Genomic DNA, 24415 nt, shown 5'->3' on the forward strand with positions numbered 1-24415 from the left:
TAGCAAAATGACTCCATTTTTCTCAAATTTTGGATTCCATCCTTCTTCATTCCCCGATCAAGGACTTCCTTCTTCTAATCCATACGTCTCCAACCATAACTCGTTCATGTCTGCCCTCTTCCTCAGGTTACGTGATAACCTTAAAAATGCATCATCTGCTCAGAAAAAGTTTTTCGATACTGGTAGACGACCTTCCCCTACTTACAAGGTTGGTGATCTAGTATGGCTCTCTTCAAAAAACATTGTTACCAACCGTCCCTCAAAGAAACTAAGTTCACTCTTCCTTGGCCCTTTTCGTATATTGTCACTCATCAACGAAAACGTGGTTAGATTGAAACTTCCACCTACCATGAAACTGCATCCAGTCTTCCATGTGTCGTTGCTTAAACCACACCACTCCGACCCTTTCATGAGGGATGTTCATACCACTCCTGATCCCATTCTGGTACAAGGTGAAGAGGAATACGAGGTTCAGAGGATTCTCGACTCACGAATCCATCGTGGTTCCTTACAATATCTTGTCCGGTGGAAGGGCTACGGAGTTGACGAAGACTCATGGGTGTCGTCCTCCGCGGTGCATGCTCGTCGACTTATCAACGCGTACCATGCTCGCTACCCATCCAGACCTCGTTGACAGCATCCGGTGGCTGCTTCTTATGAGGGGGGTTCTGTCAGACCTTCCGGCATTCGCTAACCGTGGACTTCCGGGTTCTCGGAGCGCGGCCACTCCCCCTCCTATGACGTGGTCGTTCCCAGGGTTCATAGAGAGTCCGCGTCAACACCACAGTGCTGGATCAACTCGAAAGCTCCCGCGAACTTCAAACTGAATATTTACTTCTACTGTGTATCGGACCCGGACTGTTTAATCATTACCCTCCTTCTCCTCTCCTACGACCTCGGACTGTTTTTTGGATATTCTCTTGCCTGCTGCAACCTCGATTCTCTGTGGAATCTCCATCACCAATTTGGATTATCACTCCTTCATAAGTTAAGTAAACCAGATTGGCTCAACCTTAATATATAACCATCCTAAATCTAAGTGGTTCGCTATCTGCTCCACATCAACTCATAATCTTGTTTCCAACACCTACTTCTTAATTATCTGCATCCTAATTTGGAACTTCTCGCTGGTTGTGTTAAATTTACCTTATCCTAAAACAACTTCAAACACCGCTGCTGGTTATAACCTGCCAGGAATTAAAGAGACAGTTCAATTTGATTATCTTTTTTATTTAAAGTAATAAACATTATCAACCTCAGAAATCTGCAGTTGTTTCCATCTTATCACCAATTGAGCGTTACAATAGTGATATATACGTATATATTTATGTATATATATATATATATATATATTATTTCGTTCTACGTGTATTTTGATATAAATATATATATATTAATATCACAATACAGTTAGAACAAAATAAGACACATCTATATATTTTTTAATAATTTATTTTTAAATATTTTTTCAATTTTATTTTTTGACGTATTTACATATTTTTTTATATTATATATAAATATATATATAACAATAATTATATATATATATTTAATCAGTATCAGTCTACGTGTAATTTGATATTAATATATATATATATATATATATATATATATATATATAAAATTATATATATTAATATTTAAATACACTTCGTGTATGTGTAAATGTGTGTGTGTGTGTGTGTGTATGTATGTATATATATATATATATATATATATATATATATATATATATATATATATAATATTGTCCAATGCTTGCACTCCTGTAGAAATGTAGATAATGCCCGGTGCTTGTCAGCAGAATTTATAGAGATCAAGTGTAGGAAAAGCACTCCAAGGACTTCTTTCAATGTAGAAAATAAATAAATTTTATGCGGCAACTGCCATGAAAACTCAACGTTTCAGTCCTGTGTCAGGACTTTCGTCCTGACGAAAGTCCTGACACAGGACTGAAACGTTGAGTTTTCATGGCAGTTGCCGAATAAAATTTATTTATTTTCGACATTGAAAGAAGTCCTTGGAGTGCTTTTCCTACACTTGATCTATATATATATATATATATATATATATATATATATATATATATATATATATATATATATATATATATATATATATATATATATACTTAGATCATATATATATATATATATATATATATATATATATATATATATATATATATATATATATATATGATCTAAGTATATTTTATTTGTAACTGTAATTTATTTATTTTTAACTAATTTTTTTTTTTTATTACAGGACAAGGGGCAGAGACAGTGTCAGCCAGTGATTTCACATCACTGGCTGACACACAGGATCTGTGATCACAGTGACTGCCTGTCACTGTGATCACCTCCTGCAGATTGGGTAATTGACCACTGGGGGGAGTGCCTGGGTGGTACAAGCACTCCCCCCTTCCAATCTGCAGGGGGATCATTGTGCCAGTTACATGTGTCAGCCAATAGGCTGACACATGTAACACTGATTGCAGTGACAGGCTGTCACTGCGATCAGAGCGCTCTGAGATCGCAGTGACAGCTTGTCACTGCGATCTCAGACTTAGCAGATCGCGGTCACTGACCCCAGGGGGACTGCCTGGGGGGCCTGGTATGTCCCCTGACCGCGATCTGCACAGGGGAAAGCCGCCGGCCACGTGTGTCAGCTGATTTGAAATCGGCTGACACACGCTGGATACTGATCGCAATGACAGCCTGTCACTGCGATCAGAGACTGCAGATCGCGGTCACCGGCCACAGGGGGGGTTGCCTGGGGGGCCGGGCATCCCCCCCGACCGCGATCTGCAGCGGGCGATTAGCGATTAGCGATTAGACCCTAAAAATGTTATATGAAGAAAATGAAAAAATTAACCTAGGGCCAAAATTTAGATATCACAAGGTAGAAGGCACAAAAAAAGGGGGGTAACCCCTAAATGGTGAATATCATAGAGAATAAACAAAAAAATAAAAAATGCCATTCTACCTGTGTATGATTTACTGAGAAGATTATAGGCTTAAAAAGTAACTTTTAATAAATAAATCTAAAATATATTAAAGAAAAATAATAATATGAACAGCAGGAGTGAGTGGAGACTATACAGCGAGTAAAACTCTGTGACTACGTATACAAGCAGTAAAAGTGTATACTGTACATAATAACACTAATGCTGAAGCAATACTGTTTTACTACAATATAACATCAGGGTATTCCCAAGTAATAGAAGTGATACTGTATTAAATATCACCAATAGCTGTAACAAGAGGGGGGAGATAAGACGACTGCTAAACCAGTGCTGTCAATAGTTAAAAGATTTATGGATAAATAAATCCCTACATGATAGTACAACTAACGACATGGGTTAACTCCACATACAATAATTGATAATGTTCTATGGTACTTAGCCTCAGAAAGATCAAAGATAATGGTTCAGCTAAGACAGATTTCTGACAGATGGCAATTAGCCAGTTAAATATCACAAAAGCTTCTCACCTGTGAAGGACTGCTGACAGGTCACACAAGTTGCCTAAGTGCTAGCTGCATCTAAATAATAGGTCAGTATAAAGAGAGGGTTTACAAACAGTTTTGAACAGGTTGCCTAGGTAGTAGACTAGAATTTCTGGATTTGGTTATTAATCTATCCCAAGGGGGTGAAGTAGATACCGAACTTTACAGAAAACCTACGAGAAATAAAGAATGAAGGAGAAACCACCTCGTAACAAGACGGGCCATTCTCCTTCAAACCACCCCACTGTGAGCGTCTTATAGAAAATAAATACATTTTATTATATTGAAAATAACGGTATAAAATACCAAATAGCTTTAGGACTCATCAGAAAATCTGGCCCATTTACTGCATGGTATATCAATCACTAGAAAATGTAGCAATATACACTTAGACAAAGTTGATGCCAAAAGTGGTGATAAAAGTGTATAAACCACTATTGGATGTGGCAATCAAAACTTAAATTTAAGTTAATTGCTATACAAACTAGACCTTGCAGAGGGCCACAAAATGCCAAATTCCTTAGCCCAAAATTCAAGTCAAAAAGGGGGGGGGGGGTGAGGGAATAATATATCTAAGAGAGGTACAATGAGCAGGATTGGCCTGTATACTCTCTATAAGCTGTGATCTCTCCTGGCTAGGGCACTTATTTGTTGCCCGGACGTACCAAGGATCCAACCCTCTAGGGGAGATTGTCTGCCTATATAAATATATATATATATATATATATAAAGTCTGTGGCATAAAGATAACCATCTTTTACCTGATGGGCCACTCTATGCCACTGTATGTGCCATTTTGTGTTACTGTATGTATCAATCTATCTCTATATTTGTGCTGTTCTCTTAGTCTTGACACGTTTTGGAGTGTCTGTACATTTTAAAGTCTGTGCGCATGCGCGGACGGCATTCCAGTTTTTGCGCGCATGCGCGAAGGCCGGTTTGGAGTACTTTTTCACTCTAAGTCCGTGCGCATGCGCGGACGTCACTTCAGTTTGCGCGCATGCGCGAACAATGCGATGAGACATGCGCAATAGACAGATGATCTCCACACTTTAAAGTCTGTGTGCATGCGCGGACGTCAATCGTGCGCGCATGCGCGAATGCCCGTTTTTGAGTATCTCTATACTCTAAGTCCGTGCGCATGCGCGGACGTCACTGTAGACCGGCACGCATGTACGAACGATGGACAGATGGCGATCAGTTACAGCTGATAGGAGGATCACGGGAGGTATTTAAATGGAGGAGGGGGGTGCCTCAAACTGACTCACTTTATTCAGCCCTTGAGAAAGGCGGTCAGTCCGCCGGGCTCTTTTACCCGATGTATATCTTTGATTCTTGATTTTACCTAACCAATAGTGGACTCCTTAGTGCATTATAGCCATTCTTTTGGGGTGTTTTGAGGTGATTGTGTCTGGTAAATACGCTGGGGTATTGGAGTTTATCATATAGAGCTACTGTTAGGTTGATCTATTCAGCCTCTGTGTATTTGAATCTATTTTCAACCTATATTTTCCTCCTCTACATGATCTCCTCTATCCTTTCGATTTCTATGATGTACTAGTTACTTTGCAACTCTCTGACCCCATACAAGGTCCAGGTTGCATTATAATCATCACTTCTAAGCATCCATTTGGCTAAACTGCTACATTTAATAGTGATTTGTTATCACAACTACCATATCTAGCATTTACTTTGTCTAAGTCTTAAGTGATTGATACATATTATTCCCTCACCCCCCCCCCCTTTTTGACTTGAATTTTGGGCTAAGGAATTTGGCATTTTGTGGCCCTCTGCAAGGTCTAGTTTGTATTGCAACCATCACTTTTAGCAATTAACGTAATTTAAGTTTAGATTGCCACATCTAATAGTGGTCTGTATACTCTTATCACCACTTTTGGCATCAACTTTGTTTAAGTGTATATTGCTACATTTATTAGGGATTGATATACCATGCAGCTAATAGGCTAGACTAACTCTGTTTAAGTATATATTGCTACACTCATTAGTGATTGATATACCAGGCAGCCAATAGCCCAGACTAAGTAACGTTACACTCTGTGGCCCTCTACAAGGTCTAGTTTGCATTGCAACCATCACTCTTAGCAATTAACTCTAATTAAGTTTAGATTGCCACATCTAATAGTGGTTTATATACTTTTATCACAACTTTTGGCATCACACTTTGTCCAAGTGTATATTGCTACACTCATTAGTGATCATTCATTAGCGATTGATCCATCCATTGAACCATCACTCTTAGCAATTAACTTACATTTAAGTTTTGATTGCCACATCCAATAGTGGTTTATACACTTTTATCACCACTTTTGGCATCAACTTTGTCTAAGTGTATATTGCTACATTTTCTAGTGATTGATATACCATGCAGTAAATGGGCCAGATTTTCTGATGAGTCCTAAAGCTATTTGGTTTTTTATACCGTTATTTTCAATATAATAAAATGTATTTATTTTCTATAAGACGCTCACAGTGGGGTGGTTTGAAGGAGAACGGCCCGTCTTGTTACGAGGTGGTTTCTCCTTCATTCTTTATTTCTCGTATATTTTGTGCTTTATGAGGCGTTATGCCCTTGTTGCCACCCCAATAACCCATTTCCCTCTGTACCTCCTGCTAGGTTTCCTAGCTAGGGAGTACTATTATCTTCTTTACAGAAAACCTACTTCGTGCAACAATTTCTTACATTGGAACAGCCATCACCCTTACAAACTCAAGGCAGGTATTCCCTACGGGCAATACCTGAGGGCAAAAAGAAACTGCTCGAAAGAAGAAACCTTTATAAAAGAAGCTAAGAACCTAAGGCTTCGCTTCAAACAGCAATGCTATCCAAACAAAATCCTTAAAAAAGCATTCCAACGAGTCTCTAGTATGGACAGATCAACTAGTCTCAGAAAATACAAAGTGAAGGATACTAAACCTACAATTAGATGCATAGGCACTTATGATCAACTATGGAATCCCATTAGAAAAATCTATGCAGACAATTGGCCGATACTCACCCACAATAAAGAGGAGGCCACTAATCTTTCTATATTCCCAAGTATCACAGCAAGATGAGCTAACAATCTGCGTGACCTGCTAGTTCATAGTCATCTTGAACCAAAACCATCACCTAAGACATGGCTACACAAAACAAAGGGAATTTTTAGATGTGGGAAATGTAAGGCATGTAGGTTTATCAAACCATCAAAATTAGTCTTATGCACTAATATGCAGAAAACATATCTGATTAATGATTTTGTTAATTGCAGCACCACAAAAGTAGTTTACATCATTACTTGTAGCTGTAAACTACAATATATAGGAAAAACCTTCCAAGAACTGAGAAGGAGAATCCTACAACATGTGAATTCCGTCTCAAGCCTAAACATTTCCACTCCTGTCTCCAATCACATAAGGAACTTCCATAACTCGGATGCATCTCATCTTTCGTTTCAGGTCTTAGAACGTATCCACCTGAACACTAGAAAGGTAATTTTAATCTCACCCTATTAAGGAAAGAATCCAGATGGATACATGAATGTAAGACCTCATCCCCTTTAGGACTAAATGAAGAATTTAATTTTACCCCCTTCATTCACAAATAAATGTATAATTATTCATTATCAATATTAATTTAGGTCTATTACAAACATTCTCTTTCCTAAAATCTTAAAATCCTAAAAAAAATTATTATTGTTACATTTTAGTCAACAAGTTTGGGAATCCACTAATATATCTGCACTAATCAGTAAATAGTTTAGCAGATAAACGTTGCTATGTTCGTTCAACTAACTATGTTACAACACTGTCTGTATATTTTCTACTACCTAGGCAACCTGTTCAAAACTGTTTGCAAACCCTCTCTTTATACTTTGACCTATTATTTAGATGCAGCTAGCACTTAGGAAACTTGTGTGACTTTTAACTGGTTAACTGCTGCCTGTCAGCAGTCCTTCACAGGTGAGAAGCTTTTGTGATATTTAACTGGCTAATTGCCATCTGTCAGAAATCTGTCTTAGCTGAACCATTATCTTTGATCTTTCTGAGGCTAAGTACCATAGAACATTATCAATTATTGTAAGTGGAGTTAACCCATGTCGTTAGTTGTACTATCATGTAGGGATTTACTTATCCATAAATCGTTTAACTATTGACAGCACTGGTTTAGCAGTCGTCTTATATCCCCCCTCTTGTTACAGCTATTGGTGATATTTAATACAGTATCACTTCTATTACTTGGGAATACCCTGATGTTATATTGTAGGAAAACAGTATTGCTTCAGCATTAGTGTTATTATGTATACACTTTTACTGCTTGTATATGTAGTCACAGCGTTTTACTCGCTGTATAGTCTCCACTCACTCCTGCTGTTCATATTATTATTATTTTTCTTTAATATATTTTAGATTTATTTATTAAAAGTTACTATTTAAGCCTATAATCTTCTCAGTAAATCATACACAGGTAGAATGGCATTTTTTCTTTTTTTGTTTATTCTCTATGATATTCACCATTTAGGGGTTACCCCCCTTTTTTGTGCCTTCTACCTTGTGATATCTAAATTTTGGCCCTAGGTTAATTCTTTTCATTTTCTTCGTATAACATTTTTAGGGTCCTAGGACCCAGGTTTTAATACCACAACCTAAGAGCCACCTTATAAGTAAATAAGAACGAACATCCTGAGGGATGGCATCCTATTTAACACAGATCCCAAACTTAGATTTTGGTTCAAATGAGATAATAGATGTTTTCTCATTGAACCCACTCCCTAACCCTAATCCAACTGATATAAATGAGATATTTTTCGCAACTCAGAATCTTTATAAAGATCGAATTAAAGGCTTTTGGGAGTTGGCAAGTCTGAAGCAGTATGTTGAAAAAAAGCTGGTACCCCGTGGGTTAAGACTAAATATCTCCACACCGGACAAAGTAAACACAGAAGAGAAACTGACAGGTTGGAATAACATTCTTCTTGATTGTTCCTTTAAATTAATGCTATACTTAATCCAGCTAGAACAAAATTATTTTGAGACTATTAACAAAAACCTTAATGATCAAATCACGTTAACTAAAGAATTTCAATCAAAACCTGACTACAAACCCATGGAGGCACAACTCCCCAAAAATCTGGAAAGCTTCCCTAAACTTATTAGGGAGAAAAAACATTTTAAATTCCAGAGGGACCATAAAGACTTCAGTGAGGGTAACATTTTTAAAGTTATACCCAAATCAAGAAAAAGAACTAACAGTAACTAACTCCTCTCCCACTTCTGATTACACTGATTGGTCAGACTCAGAGTCTGCAAACAACAGTAATAGTAATAGCTCCACCTCCTACAGATCAAGGAATTATAATCAAACACCTAAAGGTATTTTACGAAATCAGGATAAATCAGTATCATTTCTGAATAAACCCCCCCTTGACTGATACAGAATTGGAATCTAGACCAGGCTCCTCTTCCTCCTCTCCCTCTCCTTTTTTGGACCAAACTTGGCAAAACTCTCAAAAGCCAAAATTAAGAGACAGAAAAAATGGGGTTACAGGGGAAACAGGAATCGTTAAAAGCAGCAGCTCTAATGGTTCCCACAGAAAACAAAGTCATAAATCTATCCAAATTTCAACTAAATACTACACATCTGTCCCTTCTAAACAAAGGGCTCTGCTTTGTACCCACACCTAATACTGACAAATTTAACTGGTTAAAAGACACTAACCTATTTGGTAGAAAGTTGGCATTGAGTGCTCTACATAAGAGAAAATAAACTCTACTCGCCAGGGACATGGGTGTAGCACCAGAAGACTACCCACATTTGAGAACACTAGTCACGTTACTGGGCGATCAAGATAAAGACCCCCCTCTCACAAATCTAAAACCACAAAGCTGGTACACTCCAAACTTTAAAGAGGCGACAAACAAAATTGAACAACTCCCTCCTGATAAACCTATACGAACTAATAATCTATCACATGAAGAGACACGTGCTTTAACCCCTTAAGGACACATGACGTGCCTGACACGTCATGATTCCCTTTTATTCCAGAAGTTTGGTCCTTAAGGGGTTAAAAGAATTGAGATCAAACCCTGACCTCGTAATTAAACAATCGGACAAAGGAGGTAATATTGTACTAATGGAAAAAGAAAAATACATTGAAATGTGTATGGTCCACCTTTTTGACACCTCATGCTATGATAAGCTTCCAAATTACCCTACTGCTTCATACCTGAAAACTCTTAAGTTAATACTTACTGAAGCAAGAGATAGTGAGATAATCTCTCAAGATGAGTTCAAATTTATTTGTCCAAATAACAATATGCAGGAGTGCATATTGGAGACTCTTAACACTAATTTCATGTACTCTGTACATAATTTATTTCTCTTTCTTTTTCCTTTATTATGTTTATGTGGGGAAATTGATAAGACCAGGCATTTTATTAAGACGTGCCCTCGAAGGCACAAGACTCAGGAATCTTTATTCTATATGCCTTCCTCTGATACTGTCTGTATATTTTCTACTACCTAGGCAACCTGTTCAAAACTGTTTGTAAACCCTCTCTTTATACTTTGACCTATTATTTAGATGCAGCTAGCACTTAGGCTACTTGTGTGACTTTTAACCGGTTAACTGCTGCCTGTCAGCAGTCCTTCATAGGTGAGCAGCTTTTGTGATATTTAACTGGCTAATTGCCTCATGCTATTAGAAGCTTCCAAATGACCCTACTGCTTCATACCTGAAAACTCTTAAGTGAATACTTACTGAAGAAAGAGAGAGTGAGATAATCTCTCAAGATGAGTTCAAATTTATTTGTCCAAATAACACACCTATGGTAGCGACTTTTTATTGCTTACCCAAAATTCATAAAAACAAAAATAATCCACCAGGAAGACCAATAATTTCGGGTAATAACTCACTCACAGAACAAGCGAGCAAATTCATGGAGAAAATACTCCACCCATTTGTAAGTGATCTTCCATCTTATATTCAGGACACTAAACAGACTTTACTCACTCTTGAGAATCTCACTGTCCCCCCATACACTCTTCTAGCAAGTATGGATGTAGTCTCTTTATACAATAACATCCCTCACAAAGCAGGCCTTGAAGCCACCCAATATTTCTTAGAAAAATCATCCAAAATCACAGCGTCCCAAAATAATTTCCTTATGGAACTATTGAATTTTATACTAACTCACAATTATTTTTTGTTCAACAGCACCTACTACCTGCAAACTAGGGGAACGGCCATGGGAAGTGCTTGTGCCCCTATTTACGCTAATCTGTATTTATGGTGGTGGGAAGCCACAATTTAGAAAAATACGTTACAGACAGGATTTGATAAATTCATCATTAGTTGGCATTGTTACATTGATGATGTCCTGATATTTTGGACTGGCTCAGTAATACAGTTCGAGGAACTTGTCACGATACTGAACATCAACACTATTGGCCTACAACTAACTCATGTCATCAGTGAGGACAGACTAGAATTTCTGGATTTGGTTATTAATCTATCCCAAGGGGGTGAAGTAGATACCGAACTTTACAGAAAACCTACTTCGTGCAACAATTTCTTACATTGGAACAGCCATCACCCTTACAAACTCAAGGCAGGTATTCCCTATGGGCAATACCTGAGGGCAAAAAGAAACTGCTCGAAAGAAGAAACCTTTATAAAAGAAGCTAAGAACCTAAGGCTTTGCTTCAAACAGGAAGGCTATCCAAACAAAAACCTTAAAAAGGCATTCCAACGAGTCTCTAGTATGGACAGATCAACTAGTCTCAGAAATTACAAAGTGAAGGATACTAAACCTACAATTAGATGCATAGGCACTTATGATCAACTATGTATTAGGGAAAGGAGGATGGCTATAGAGCTAGAAAGGTCCAGCTCTGGAGCCAAGGCAAGGACTAAATGGGCAACAACTAAAGGGCTTGACCCAACTCAATAAATATTAGAAAATAGAGAAAATCCCAAGAATCGAGGTGTTCGGAGAGGAAAGCAAAAATCCATCTACCAGAACACACTCGACTGAGGGTGTGCCCACAATAGGGTATTCACTCCCTTGGTGTGCAGGGTAATTGATGTACAAAGTAAGAAAAATAATAAATCTTTAATAGAAAAACGTACAGAGACTAAAAAAATCCATGGGGTATAGGAGTGGGGATTGGTCAATGTGGCTGTACTGACGATGCGTTTCGGCGCTATGTGGCGCCTTTTTCAAGAGCAGCTCAACATAACATCACCATCTGGTGAACCTTTACAATTTACATATTGAACAAAGTACGCATCCTCTTTGTTAAACCTACAAGGTATAGTTTGCTGTTTGTAAACAGGTAACCATGTCCATATTATTAGACTTGTGAATTTTCATTTGTCCCGAACTGAAATTTGTCCTAATTCCATAACGCCTATTTGCCATAAGGCCGAATAAAAAATAGTGACTTGCATAAGGAATGAGCATGTTTTTTTTAAGTCAAGATTTAGAATTCTGTTCCTGGCACAGAAGGGGGAATGAATGGAGAAGTAGTTATATTATTTTGGTGGGGGCAAATAAGCAGCTTAGTTTGCAATACTGGACAAGAGGTCTACCAAGTCACGCGGGCTGTATCTCCTCTCCAATAATAAGGTGGAAAAAAAATATGATTGATGGTTAGGGGACAGCCAACAAATGTTGATTTAATTCAGAGATCAAGCTCTTTCAGTGTTTCTTTCTCTGGCTCTGCTTCTTCTCCCCCAACTCCTCTCTGTTAGTGTCCCTCAAGGTTCAGTCCTTGGTCCCCTACTGTTCTCCATCTATACTGCCTCCCTTGGTAAACTCATTAGCTCCTTTGGCTTCCAATATCATTTCTATGCAGATGACACACAAATCTACCTGTCCTCTCCTGATCTCTCCCCGTCCCTCTTGACTAGTGTCTCTGACTGCCTCTCTGCTGTTTCTAACTGGATGGCTGCCCACTTCCTTAAACTAAACTTGACCAAAACTGAAATTCTGGTCTTTCCTCCCTCAAGTGTTGTTACTCCTGTGTCTGTCTCCCTCCAAATCAATGGTGCTACCATCAGCTCCACCACGCAGGCTCGTTGCCTAGGTGTTCTCTTTGACTCCGACCTCTCCTTCAAGCCTCATGTTCACTCTATCGCCAAATCCTGTCATTTCCATCTCAAAAACATTGCGCGCATCCGCCCCTACTTAATGCCAGATGCGACTAAGGTGTTGGTCCATTCCACTGTACTTTCTCGCCTTGACTACTGTAATCCGCATCTCAGTGGGCTTATGTGCTCCCAACTTGCGCCGTTACAGTCCATAATGAATGCGGCGGCGAGGCTCATCTTCCTGTCCGCCCACACCTCCCATGCCTCACCCTTCTGTCAGTCCCTACATTGGCTTCCTATAAAATATAGAGCTCAATTTAAAATTCTGGTTCTTGCTTTCAAATGTCTACATAATGCTGCTCCCACCTATCTATCCTCCCTTATACACAAGTATGTCCCGTCTAGGCCCTTACGATCTGCTGAAGACTTACGTCTATCTTCTGTCCGTACTCCCACCTCTGATGCTCGCCTTCAAGACTTCTTGAGGGCTGCACCGTTCCTGTGGAACTCGCTTCCCTCCTCCGTTAGATGCTCACCCAGTCTCCACTCCTTCAAAAAATCATTAAAAACCCACTTCTTCATAAAAGCGTATCAATTAAACTGTTAATAGCTCCCAACTGATTCCTCTTCTGCAACTGTCACTAGTCTAATACTATCCTTACCTTTTGTGTCATTTTACCCCATTCCCTCTAGCATGTAAGCTCATTGAGCAGGGTCCTCAACCCCTCTGTTACTGTCTGTCCAACTTGTCTGGTTACAACTACATGTCTGTTCGTCCACCCATTGTAAAGCGCTGCGGAATTTGACGGCGCTCTATAAATAATATAATAATAAGTGACAACTGACCAATGGAGGGCAATAAGGAGTAGTAACAAAACAATCTGTACCTCCAACTAGGATTCTTTCAAATAATTTGACTGCAGGTATTGAGGGAGACAGATCATCAGTGATTATGTTTTACCATTGCTAATTGCTGTGCCTGTGTGGGAATGGGGAATAGCAGCTGTCATTGATCCTACTGTGGTTCTTATATTCAAAATGAGTTCAAAACCTTTTCCTGGAAATTATAGACCTGTGAGCTTGAGGCTGGGAAATTATTTGAAGTTTTATTAAGGGATAATATTCAGCAATTCATTGGGAGAAGTGTTGTTATTAACAATAATCAGCATGGTTTTATGAAACATAGGTCATGTCAAACTAACCTAATTGCATTCTACGAAGAAGTAATTTGCATTATAGACCAGGGTATGGAATTAGATGTAATAGACTTGGATTTTTCTAAGGTGTTTGATACAGTTTCTCACAATAGGTTAGTGTTAAAAACTAAAAGAAATTGGTCTAGACGAAAATTGTTATTGGGTAGAACATTGGGTTAATATTGAGCACAAAGAGTTGTCTTTAATGGCAAATTTTCAAGCTAGACAAAAGTGGGGGTGTCTCTCAGGGTTCTGTTCTGGGACCGCTTATATTTAACATATTTATAAAAGATGTTGAAATAGGCATTGGAAGCCATGTTTCAGTGCTTGTAGATGACACAAAACCCTGTAAAAGAATACAATGTGAGCAGAGTCGGTGCAAGGATTTTTGGCTACACAGGAAAAGATGCATTTTGTCGCCCTCCCCCCTAAAAAGTATCTTCACCTGTATGTCTTGTGCCCCCCCTGTTTAAATTTCTTACCCTCTTTAGCTTATTTTATCCCCCCTTTACTATGTCTTCAATACGTCTTCATCTGTGTGTCTCTTTCAACCTCTCTTGTGTATCTCCTACTTTCCTGAGCCACTATGTATGTCTCTTTCTTTCCTCCCAGACCCATTCTGTGGCTCTCTCCCCATGGCCTATTGTGGGTATTTTTCCTCTCATGCCACATTGACAGATATATAGAAACACACAACCATAGAAACATACATAATTATTCAGGCACACAATCAAACAAACAGTCATACAGACAGTCATACAATCTACACATACAGATACAATGTCATACAAATACAGACATAGAGACACACACGGAGACATTCAGACACTGTCATACAGAGACATTCACACACTATACACTGTCATATACACATAAAGACACAGGCATACAAAGACATACATATTCAGTCCTACAGATACAAATATACAGAACAGGGGCAGATCCAGAACCTAATCTCGGGAAAGGCACTGGTAGTGAGTTGTAGTTGCTGTAGTTAGTTGAAAAGTTGGGGGGCGTAGTAGGGGCTGTAGTGGGGGGGACAGGGACCTTAGTGGAGGGTGTGGGCTGTAATTGGAGGGTTAGAGAAGAGGAGCTGTAGTGGGGATTATAATGGACTGTAGTGGGATGTAAGGATTATAGTGGGTGGTAAGGACTGTAAAGGGAATAAGGGCTTTAGTGGATGTATGCTGTGTAAAATTGGGGTTAGGGTTGGATGTGGGGGGATAGATGCTGTAGTTGGAGGGATGTGTAGTAGAGGAGATAGGGCTGTGGTGGGGGCACACAGGCTGTGTGCAGGGACAGGGGCTGTGGTCTTTAGTGCGGGGGACAGTGGCTGAGAGAAGGCACAGGGACTGTGGTGGGGGGCACAGGAGCTGAGAGAGGGCTGAATGGCTATATATAAAGTGCTGAATGGCTATATATAAAGGGGACAGGAGATGTAGAGGGGGCCAGAGGCTGTGGCGTGGGCACAGGTGCTGTAGAGGGGAGCACGTGGGCTATAGGGGGCACTAGGGCAGAGAGAGGGACAGGGGCTGTGGTGGGGGCACAGGGGCTGTGAGAGGGGGCAAGGGCTGAGAGGGGGAACAGGGGCCAAGCAAGGGGGCACAGGGGCTGTTCAAGGGGACAGGGTCTCTTGTCATGGACACAGGTACTGAGTGAGGGGGAACAGGTGCTGAGGGGGAATGGGAGGAATTGTGGTGGGGACACAGGGGCTGAGAGAGGGCACAGAGACTATGATGGGGGTACAGGGGCTGTGGTGGAGGCCAGGGGATGTGGTGGAGGGGAAAGGGGCTGAGAGAGGGGTCACATGGGCTGTGGTGGGGGGCACAGGAGCTGAGTGAGGGGGGAGGCAGAAATTGTGGTGGGGCACAGGGGCTGAGAGAGGGACAGGGGCTCAGAGAGGGCACAGGGGCTAAGAGAGCGGGCACGCGGGCATTGGTGAGGGGCACAGGGGATGAGAGAGAGGGGCAGGAACTGTGGTGGGGGCACAGGGCTGAGGCATGAGCTGTTGGGGGCAGAGGCTGTGGTGGGGATGTAGGTGCTGTGGAGGGGTGCTGAATGGCTATATATAAAGGGGAAATTGGAGCCTAACCTTTCGGTCAGCTCCCATTCGCTCACGACATTCCGGCGCCCCATTCATGCACGTTTTGGGGCACAGGCATAACGTGGACCAATCAAATAAAAATAAAGGTATTTAAACTTATCTGGTCCTAGATTTTGTGCCCTATTGTGGTTTCTGTCCCCAGTACCCTTTAGTGCATTCCTAGTGTTTTGTATTGTATTCTGGTATTGACCTTGGCTTTGTTTCGTGACTCTGAGTTTCTCTTTAACCCTTGCCTGTCTTGTTTGCCCTTCTGATTATTACCATGTACCTGACTCTGGCTAGTTCTCGTTTTCACTGTCTTGCCGATACCCTGACCTCAGCTTGAATTTCAACTATGCTTTTCTCTGTCTAACGTTAGGTCCGGCCACTGTAAGACCCGGTAAGGCATTTATATTTATTTTGTCTGTTCCTTGCTATCCTAAACTCTGCATATGAGGGTTAACACTTCGTGACATTACAATAGGGCCATAGACCCTGCAGGTTTAGGAGAGCAAATGGTTTCCTTTGAGGTGAGGTTTGAAGAGCAAGACCATCGCATGGATCTAATTGCTCAGGCGTTGCAGACTCTTATGGCCAGAACTGCATGCTTAATCCCTGAGACACAAGTCTCTGTATCGCCTCAACCAGTAGCCCCTATTACAGCGGGCTCTAACGATGTGTTGTCTAATTTGACCCCTCCTCCTAGGTATGGAGGTGATGCCATGACATTTAGAGGGTTTATTAATCAAGTGGATGTCCCCCAGGCTTTTTTGATGGAGTTTTGCAGGACCTTTGATACTACTAATAAGGCTAAAAAGGCAGCTAAAGCCTTAACAAGAATTAAACAAGGATCCATGCCTGTTGCTGAATATGCTATTCAGTTCCGTACCTTGGCTTCTCAAGTAGAATAGCAGTCTTTTCTCTGCATTTATGGAGGGATTGTCTGATGTTATATTAGATGAGGGAGAAGCTAGAGAACTCCCTGTTGCTTTGGAAGATCTTATAGACTACCTCATTGATATAGATAATATAATATAGGAGAAATAGTATACCAGAACAAGAAAAAGATGCTTTTCTATTTTCAATTCGTCAATCCTGAGACAGCTACCATTCCAGAGGCAGAACCTATGCAGTTAGGGGTTACAAAGCTTTCTGAAGCAGAAAAACTATTTAGAAGGAAGGAGAGACTCTGTCTTCATTGTGGTAAGAAAATACATATGAAAAGAGGGTGTCCTGTTCGTCAGGAAAACTCCCGCACCTAAGACCGCTGACTTGCCTTTAAATAGATTGCTTCTCACTGTTTCCCTGCTTATGAATGATACTTTTAAAATAGGAAACGTTCAAGCTTTGGTTGACTCAGAAGCAGCCAAAAATGATATAGATACCACCTTTGTCAGAAGATACAAAATACCCTTAAGGGAGAAAGAAACACCCTTGGCCATTGAGGCCATAGATGGTAGACTTTTATGTTCTCCAGTGATTACTCACGAAACGGTTCCTACTCTTATGATAACATACTGAAAAAAATCAGTTCCAAGTTATCTCTTCTTCCTCTTCTGAAATCGTGCTGGGTTATCCTTGGCTGTCCAAACACAACCCTGTTGGAAAATATTATATATATATATATATATATATATATATATATATATATATATATATATGTTTAATATGTGCTTGATTAAGTCTGTGTGTATGGAAGGTCAGGGATTATTTTCAAAGGGAGTTTCTGTTTAGATAGTTGGAAAGATACAACACCTATCACATTTACATATCAACTAGTCTTCAAAGGAGTCTCTATCTAGGAAATCACACCTTAGGTTAGAGGAAAAGGGATGGCTGGGAAAGTTAACACTTAAATAAAATAACAGGATAGACAACACTTTGGGCCTTGGGAAAGTAAATCACATTTACATATCAATTGAGCTGAGGAGTTTGCTATTTACAACATGGGAACCAATTCCTTTAAAAATAGAAGATACTGACATCACATTAGACTATGTTTGGTAAGACACACATGCTGCACATAACATCTCACAGCACATACACAATGTAGCAGATATTATTAGATAGATGGAATGTATGAGTGTTATTAATGTATTTTAACTATAACTCTGTACCATTCTTCTTCTGTAATATTTAACTGGGCAGATTCTAAGTAAAGATTTCTCTCTGGTAAGAACTATGGTGTTGGCTGTTTATTTGTAATATCGGGTAGAATACCTTAGTAGTGCTAGTCATATATTTATCTGGACAAGGGGATAAAGATATGTTAGTTCTTGGAAGAGGTGATACAGGGATATTACATTCACTATTAATACACAACGCAGAGTGGATTTCTCTCAAAAGGATACCAACTGGAAGTATTGGTGGTGAGAGAAGGATTATACAACATAATTGGTGCTGTGACCGTGGCCGGAAGATTTCTTTCTTCAGAATCTGCCTAGGATCCAAGTTTTAACATCAACGTATTTGGTTCTGTGACTGTCAGCCAGAAGAGGTTTCCAGTGTCTGCATACAGTTTGCTGAGTATATTTGTTATTTATTCTATTGTTGCAGTGTATATTTTTAATATGGCATGTAAAAAGGTAGATGCAAAAATGACTTGTTCAGAAAATGTTAAACAATGGCTTATGGATTATATTAAGAGACATGGTGGTCCTTATGAAATCTCTCAGGGAAAAGATGCAGGAGTTTTTAGGAGAAATGTTATTTGATAAAAATGTTTCTGATAAAAAAAAAAGAAAAGGGTGTATTATGCAAGCATTACTATCATGTTGTTTAAAATTAGAGGGAATTGTAAAAATAAAGGAGGATGAAATGGCAGAGCATAATTCAGTAATTAACAGGAAATCTGAGAAATTGAATAATAAGATTGTAGATCTAAGAGTGCATGCAGTTACAACTGGTGAAGCTTTGATTGAAAAAGCCAAAATGTGTGAGGAGCTTACAGTGGAGAATGAGAGGCTGAATGAGAACATTTTGGAGATGCAAAAAGAATTGGATGAATGCAGACATGCTACTAATATGCCTTTTAATAAAATGGCAGAAAGCATGGCACCTTTGAGTAGGTCTCCTGTATGTGAAATTCCAGGGTCTATTGCTAACCCAGGGATTGGAGATACAGGATACAAACCTATTTATCCATTGGAGGATTTGAAACAAAAGTCAGTGATGAATCTCCCTGCAGCTCCAACTACAACAACGACAGTGTTGAATCCTGATAATTCTGGAGAGATTCAGCTGGTTACTAAGCAGTTGAAGCCACAAGAAATGGATGTCATAGTTAGAGAAATAGGGCAGGTCCCTCAGCAGGATATCAATCGCTTTTTGCAATGGTTTTGTGGAATTCAAAGAGTGAAAGCGATGTATAGTTTGACAACTAGTGATATGGAGAGAGTGCTGCAGAGAGTTGTTGGAAATGGATTGTGGGTCAGGATTGTACAGACATGTGGTCAGCAGCATAGAACTAGGGATATGTTGAAAGAGATCTTGAGAGCACTTTATGGAATTACATCAAATGTGTCATTGTCTGGAAAAATTAAACAGCTGAAACAAGAGTCTCCGTTTGAATTGTCAGCTTGAATCTCCACAGTGATGGAACAGTTTGGGGTCAGTAATCCTGGTTTTGAACAGGGAGGGATGGTGCATAGATCGATGTTTTTGGATGCATTAGAGGAATATATTAAGGATGAGATATTATCTGTAACCCCAAACCCATCAGGAATGTGTGATTTACTGTTAAGAGCTGATAATTTGTGTCAAAGAAAGGATAAAAATTAGAGTTCTGGTAGTGACAAAAGACGGAGAGATCCACAGAGGGACCATAGGAATAGGGATAGTGCTAAAGGGAGCAATGTAATGGGAGACAATTGGAGAAATAGATGGGAGGAGCCTCAGGTAATCAACAATAATTGGAATAATAATAATAACTGGGAGAGGCTAAAATGGAGAGATAATAACTGGTAAAATCACAGTTGGAGAGAAAAACGAAGAAACAACAGAGAGAATACTTGGAGAAGGAACCATAGATGGGATGTGCAGCCCAATAGACGAAATTGGGATAATTGGAGGAATAAAGAAGGGAATAGCGAATACTGGGACCTGAAGAGACAGACTGAGAGATTGGAGGCAGAAGTAAAAGCACTTAGGGAACAGATGAGAGAGGAGGGATAGACTGATCAAATGAGGGTCCCCACCAATTAATAACTCCCATAAAATTTTGTTTTTTTTCTCTACATCTGTATGTATTTTTGTTTATCTTTTGTTTCTATATTTTGGTTACCAATAAAAATAGCCTGTAAGATTTTTATCTTTGTATGGCAACCGTTGTCAGTTTTCTTGCATGCTGACAAACATCTTTGATGGTTTGTCGTTTTTTTTTTTTTTAAAAGGGGATATAACCGAGCTTCAGATTGGAAACAGAGTAATGCTGAAATTTTTTTCCCCCTACCATCCATTTCCAAAACCAAAATGGAAAGGTCCATATATTGTGCTTGACAAAATTGGCCCTTCTGTGTATTTGTTAGACGTGGGAGATGAGAACTTTATGCCAAGTTAATGTAAATTTTAACATAGTCTCTTAGTTCTCTTTTCCAGATAATTGGAGATGGAGTGGATCCCTGGAAGAGCAGCCCACATAAGGAATATGAAGTGCAAGAAAACAGCAGTCATGATGTGGTGGTTATGTGTATCGTATTTTTATGTATATACTGTATAGCTTAGGAAAAGGGAATGTCATGATGAAGAATAATAATAAAATGGTACATCAGAGTACTCCAGTAGAGGGTTATCATAGGGAGAAGAAAGGAGTTCAGAAGAGTCAGAGAATATCAAAGTAACATTAAAAGTAAAGGAACAATCACCTGATGTTACATGTAAAGATAATCTTACAGTGGTTGGGCCTATAAGGGGTAGGATAGTGGTACAATGTAATATTTCAATGCCTAAAACTAACCTTCCCTCTGAATGTGCAGTTTGGAAATATCCAGGAGGAAGTGATTTACATAAGAGTACCAGTATATTTTGGGCCAATGCCACAAAAGAAGTTAGGATAAAGATGCTGCTGGAGAGAAATTTTACATTTTCCCAGGATGGTGTTGTAACATGCAGCCCCCATCAGACTGGATTACGTAATACAGTTGACCCAGCAATTAACATAAGAATTATACATTCTCAGGACTGTCCAACTACCACCCTGTGGCCAGAGCATGGCCTTTTCTTACAACCAACACAAACTGTTGCGTATACTGATGTATCTTATGTAACATTACCATTTTTGTTAAATTTTTCATTATTTAATATACCAGAGAGTTGCCCAGAGATGATGAAAGAATGGTTTAAAAATGTATTTCAAGCACATATTAATCTATTGTGGGATGCAACACAAGGGCTCAAGTTTAGAGAGAGAGAAAAAAGGGATCTGGGCACTGATATAATCTCAGGACTCAGTTTGGGAACATCAATTTGGAATAGGGCAGACATAGAGGGTCTTAACTCACGAGAACAAAATTATGTTAATAGGTTGCAGCAAATTATGCTTAAAGAGGGACGAGTGGATTTTAACACTCTAGCTGAAACTGATGTCACGATACAGAACATTCACACAGTTGCTGCAGATTTGCAGTGGATTAATATATATGTGAATACTCTCAGAGAATCAGTTAATAACAATAATGTATCTAAAGCTATGGTATGTGGTATAGTTGGAAATTTACTAGACGAACATCTAAATTTAGGCCTCCAAGAAATAAAACGAGGGGAATGGCCCAGAATAATCAATTCTACCCTAGTCTTTGATCTGGTTAGGGAATATGGCATAGATTGTCAGAATATAGTCCTTTCCAAAATTAAAGGTCTGCAGAGTTGGTGCAATAAGTGCAAATTAGGAAAAAGGGTAATTCCATTAATAATTGACCATTCCAGTTTGGACAGAACAGCCTGTACCTGTTTATAAGATGACTATGTTTGGTGATTTGGAAGTGGCTAATCGCACTAATGTTTTAAAGCGATTCCTTCCACAAACTCGCTTAGTAATAAAAGAAGACCAGTTCTGGAAAGTTATCAACCCCAGTTGCTGTGACAGATGTGGTAATGCTTGGCTTTGTTCCTGTGTACTTGAACCACTAGTCCAGGCAGATGGGTGCATGGTGGAAAACTCAGGAAGCTGCCCTGTTCACCTTCACAAACCCATAAATGGTTGGAAAAGTGTGGTGCACGGACAGGGTCCCACGATCTGCGCACTGGGAGGATCTTCAGTTCTGTGGCAGCAAACTATACAATGTAAGGTACCCCCAACAGGATGGTGTGTTAATCTTACCTATGGCTCTATGAAAGTGGGCAAGGAGGTCATAAGAGCCAATATCCAACTCACACAAAGTTCTATGGACGTGGTACAGGAAGATCTAGGAAATTGGATTAAAATGGCTCCCTCACTTTTTTTTTTTTTTAATTCTTTATGTTATTGTGCACGAAGGAAATACAAAGAGGCAAGCAATGCCACAACAGCTATTGCCAGCTTTTAGGTCAAAATTTAGAGACGTGTTAGGCATATCAGAACATTGCACTTTTTTACATTTTTATGTAGATACATCAAGGATTACATCAACATGTCAGTTATATGAGAAGGCAGACAAAATGCTATTTCGGGTTATCATACTGACGTTCGTAAATTCTTAGGATCACAAGCTTAACTAAGGTTGCTTTTCTCCTTCTTTCTCCCTCCCTGTGTTAAAGAGCGAAAACAAAGGAGAAAAAACAAAAAACAAAAACAAAACGAGAAAAACAACATACCTAGTCACGAGTTAAACAGGCCAGGTAACTGCTTTTCTACAGCACATTACTATCATTTGTGACAATAGAGTGATTGTGAGTCCTACTTGTGTAGGACCTGCTGGGCTAGTGATAGACATGTTGCACTGTACCCACTTAGACTGCGGGGCTTTGAGGAGCAATAAACGTTGCTGTGTCATGTTGATAAATAAAGTAACATCGCTTTGTAATCTAATAGTGCATATGAGCTTAACTGGTAATCTGTTAGTTTGTGTTTTCTAACTGTATAGACAGGCTAGCACAGTTTGCCTATTAAAGAGAGTGAACCGGTACATCTAGCCATAGGAAAACACAGTGCACATTTTTATGTTGTAAACGTTAAGTGTAAACTTAAACATGAGAGCAATGCATAGGGTACTGTTTCCCTCTCTAGTGCCAGGGAATCGACAGCCGTCAGTGTAACCAGCAGAAAACATGACCATAAGAAGCACAGAGTTCCTTTAGTGAGAAAATATGATACAGCATAAGAGGATCGGTTTAAACTGGGGTTGTGTGTCTGCAAACCAGTCTCTTTCAGCCCATGCCGGTCCGTGGCAGGCTGTCTTCCGGGCCGAGATGGCCCTTGTAGCCCCCTAGCTTGCTGACGCTGCTTCGGGAGTCAGCTCCGGCGGTGCCTCGTGGTGTCAGCTGCCGCCCAGTCGCTTGTGTTGTCTCGATCTGTGCGTGGAGTCGGTTCAAGCTGCAATGGGTGCTGGGATTTTGATCCGGTGAGTTGCTTGTTTGTAACGGTCGGTGTGCATATCTGGATGATTTCATTTGCGAACAAGGGATTACGCCCGATAGGCCTGCCGCCATTTTCTGTCTGTGGGCCCGCTGGTACCTGTGTTGTCGGGCGGCCATTTTGGAGGCTCGTGGCGTCTGCCTATAGTAGCTCCTTCGAGCTGCGGGCCGCATCCACGAGGTCACCGTTATCTCGGCTTGATGGTAGGTAGCTCCCCTCCTCTGCAGGGCGTCCCTGAAGCTTGTGCAGAGGTAGTCAAATGTTTCCAGAGGGGACATGGGTGGATGGATGCATGTGCTCCGCTTTCTGCGTTTACGCTGGGCAGCCATTATGGATTTGCCCTGTGGGTCAGTTGCCCCAGTTTGACTTGTGTCTGGGTCGACTGCTTGCGTTGAGTGTGGACCGGGATATCCCCTACCGGTCCAAAGGGGGGGGAGGGGGAAGGTTGCAGAGAAGTCGCTTAGTGGCTTTTGTGCCAAGGAGAGCGGCCGCCTCTCCCCGGCTTCAGCCTCAGTAGGCCGCATCCGTGTCTCTGTGTTCCCGGCTTCCATGGGCCCAGGGGTGGAATCGTTGGATTCAGGAGGGCACCCCCAATGTGTGTGGCGCACCCCCAAGTGGCTTTGGGTGAAGTGGTCGTTGTTTTTGCCCCGGATCGTGCCCGCTCGGCAGGAGCCCATGTCAGATGCGTCTGCACGGCTCGGTGGTCAGGCTCCGCCCCCTCCCTCACTTTTTAAGAAAATCCCACCACTTAATGTAGATTTGGATGCATTATTTAAAAGAAATAATCGAAGGGTTGTGCAATTGCAAGAGCTGGTGAAGGAAAATGTAGCTAGCCTTAATGATTTAACAAATAGTTTTCAAGAGCCCCGGTGGAGCATACCCTACAATACTTACACACACCCAGGATTAAGAACTGATTTGTAGTATTTGTTTGTCTACAATTTGTTTTAATCTGCTCTCTATTCATTTTATATTGCTGTTGGAG

General features: G+C 40.3%; 1 pseudogene; it reads left to right on the forward strand.

Annotated features, from left to right (window-relative positions):
* The first annotated feature begins 4692 nt into the window (after nucleotides 1-4692).
* LOC134576960 (uncharacterized) lies at nucleotides 4693-19661 on the forward strand (annotated as a pseudogene).
* Nucleotides 19662-24415: the final 4754 nt, after the last annotated feature.

This window comes from Pelobates fuscus, chromosome 11 (assembly GCF_036172605.1).
Source record: "Pelobates fuscus isolate aPelFus1 chromosome 11, aPelFus1.pri, whole genome shotgun sequence".
Lineage (NCBI taxonomy): Eukaryota > Metazoa > Chordata > Amphibia > Anura > Pelobatidae > Pelobates > Pelobates fuscus.